Genomic DNA, 3,617 nt, shown 5'->3' with positions numbered 1-3,617 from the left:
TCTTTCTTCTTTTCAGTACACACCTTCTCCTCAGTCAGTGCACACCTCCTCAGTCAGTACACACCTCCTCTTCAATCAGTACACACCTTCTCCTCAGTCAGTGCACACCTCCTCAGTCAGTACACACATCCTCTTCAATCAGTACACACCTTCTCCTCAGTCAGTACAAACCTCCTCAGTCAGTACAAACCTCCTCAGTCAGTACACACCTCCTCCTCAATCAGTACACACCTTCTCCTCAGTCAGTACACACCTTCTCCTCAGTCAGTACACACCCTCTCCTCAGTCAGTACACACCTCCTCCTCAATCAGTACACACCTTCTCCTCAGTCAGTACACACCTTCTCCTCAGTCAGTACACACCTCCTCCTCAATCAGTACATACCTCCTCCTCAGTCAGTACACACCTCCTCCTCGGTCAGTACACACCTTCTCCTCAGTCAGTACACACCTCCTCCTCAGTCAGTACAAGCCTCCCCAGTCAGTACACACCTCCTCCTCAATCAGTACACACCTCCTCTTCAATCAGTACACACCTTCTCCTCAGTCAGTACAAACCTCCTCAGTCAGTACACACCTCCTCTTCAATCAGTACACACCTTCTCCTCAGTCAGTACACACCTTCTCCTCAGTCAGTACACACCTCCTCCTCAGTCAGTACACACCTTCTCCTCAGTCAGTACAAACCTCCTCAGTCAGTACACACCTTCTCCTCAGTCAGTACACACCTCCTCCTCAGTCAGTACAAGCCTCCCCAGTCAGTACACACCTCCTCCTCAATCAGTACACACCTCCTCTTCAATCAGTACACACCTTCTCCTCAGTCAGTACAAACCTCCTCAGTCAGTACACACCTCCTCCTCAATCAGTACACACCTTCTCCTCAGTCAGTACACACCTCCTCCTCAGTCAGTACAAACCTCCTCAGTCAGTACACACCTTCTCCTCAGTCAGTACACACCTTCTCCTCAGTCAGTACACACCTCCTCCTCAATCAGTACACACCTTCTCCTCAGTCAGTACACACCTCCTCCTCAGTCAGTATATACCTCCTCCTCAGTCAGTACACACCTCCTCCTCAGGTAGTACATGCCTCCTCCTCAGTCAGTACACACCTCTTCTGTCAGTACACACCTCCCAGTCATGTGAAACCAGTGTCTGTTTAGCATTGCTCAGGGTCGTAAAGATGCCATTTGTGTGATGATGTCCATAACCACACATGTACTCGACCTTTCAGTGACCTCTGCAATGATGTCCGTAACAGTAAAGGTACTTGACTTTTCACTGACCTTTCAATGACCTCTGTAATGATGTCCATAACCACACGGTCACCCAACATGTTAGTGACCTTTCAGTGACTTCTACTAAGCAGTGAGAATGACTCATTAAGGAGGCCGTGCCTTAGCCAGTGACACTGGCTCTAATTGGTTAATGAGACACAGAGCTGTGATTGTAGAGGGAGCATGTGAGGCTGTGATTGGTTTATGGGAGACTTGGTCTGTAATTGGTCAATGAAATAGAACCTAGGGCTGTGATTGGTTAACAACGGGGACATGGGTTTTAATTAGTTAACACAGCAGTCACTGACCATGTTATTGTTTCTGTTGTTTGTGTATTTATGATGAATAATAAAATCGTAAACATACATGAGACTTGATGCTCTAATTGTGCTGTTGCTGTTAGTGATGGTGTGAAGAGCGGCTAGAGGACTAAACTTCACTGAGTACTGTTCTCTCAGAATCTGCCACTCTCAAACACAGGCATACAGGAAATACATTTATTATATAGAGTCTAAAACACTGTACATGAAATATACTCATTATATACACTCTACAATGCCATACATGAAATATACTAATTATATACAGTCTAAAATACTAAACATGAAAACAATTTATTATATATAGTCTAAAATAATAAACATGAAATACATTTATTATATATAATCTAACACACTGTACATGAAATATAGTCATTATATACACTCTACAATGCCATACATGGAATACATTTATTATATATAGTCTAAAATACTAAGCATGAAATATATTTATTATATATAGTCTAAAATACCATAATGAAATACATTAATTATATATAGTCTAAAATACCATACATGAAATGTATTTACTATATATAATCTAAATTCCATACATGAAATACATTAATTATATGTAGTCTGAAATACTAAACATGAAATACATTTATTATATATAATCTAACGCACTGTACATGAAATATAGTCATTATATACACTCTACAATGCCATACATGGAATACATTTATTATATATAGTCTAAAATACTAAACATGAAATATATTTATTATATATAGTCTAAAATACTAAACATGAAATACATTTATTCTATATAGTCTAAAATACCATACATGAAATGTATTTATTATATATAATCTAAATTCCATAAATGAAATACATTTATTATATATAGTCTAAAATGCTAAACATGAAATACATTTATTATATTCACTGTAAAATTCCATACATGAAATACATTTATTATGTATAGTCTAAAATGCCAAACATGAAATACATTTATTATGTATAGTCTAAAATGCTATGCAAGAGAAACATATATAAAGCGAGTCTCATATTTTAATGAGATGTTTTTTCATCATGACTTCATGGTATATCAGGCCCTCTGTGCAGTTTGTGTGTGTGTGTGTGTGTGTGTCAGTGTTTGTGTGTGTATTTATTTGTTAAAACAATTGTTCTGTGTTGAAATAAATTGTTTTCATAAACTTAATTCTTGCCATTCTAATATGTCTGTGTGTTCTTTTCTGTGTGGTGTGTTAAAATGGTTGTTATATATAGAAAAAATTAGATTTTTTTTCATAAATTAAATTGTTATTTTCTCTATGTGTGTGTGTGTGTGTGTGTGTGTGTGTGTGTTTGCGCATTTGAGTGAAAATGATTATTTTAATGATTATTTATCGAAAATATTTTTTCGAAAATTAAATTGTGTGCGTGTGTTATAATAATTGGACTGTGTGTGTGTGTGTGTGTGTGCGTGTGTGTGTTAGTCATTATTTTCCTCCTTTCACTAGGGCTGTGTTAACGTTGGTCTAATCTGTCAGAGGTTACGGTGGAAAATTTATCTCATCAAAACTTTGCCTTTCATCCCCCTACCTTTCCAACTCTTTATCTGTGATGCCATCTTTTCTTTTATCTCTCTATCTCGCCCTCCCCTGCCTGAGTCTCTCCATCTATCTTTTAATCAGTCCATCTTGTCTTTCTGTCATCCTCCGAGTACTTCTCTCTCTCTCTCTCTCTCTCTCTCTCTGTCTCTCCATCTCTCCCTGCATGCTTTAATGATGGATGAAGCTGGTGAATTCACAGTGACGATTCAGACAAAGAGAACAGACAGGAATTTGATCTGCGTCTGCTATCAGTTAAAATACATAAACCATGTCTTTGAGCAGATTATAAACCGCTCTCTCTCCGGCTTTGTCTCTGCCGCTCTCTGCCAGAGCAGCTCTGAAATATTGAAACACATGTTTCCATCAGCCGTACTACAATACATATAAATAATAAATGTAAGGTCAGTAACTTTCTTCATAATGGTATAGGTTCTGTGGTATGTGCTGGGCGTGTTTTC

The sequence above is a fragment of the Chanos chanos genome, chromosome 15 (genome assembly GCF_902362185.1).
Source record: "Chanos chanos chromosome 15, fChaCha1.1, whole genome shotgun sequence".
NCBI classification, from domain to species: Eukaryota; Metazoa; Chordata; class Actinopteri; order Gonorynchiformes; family Chanidae; genus Chanos; species Chanos chanos.
This window is presented reverse-complemented; position numbering follows the sequence as displayed.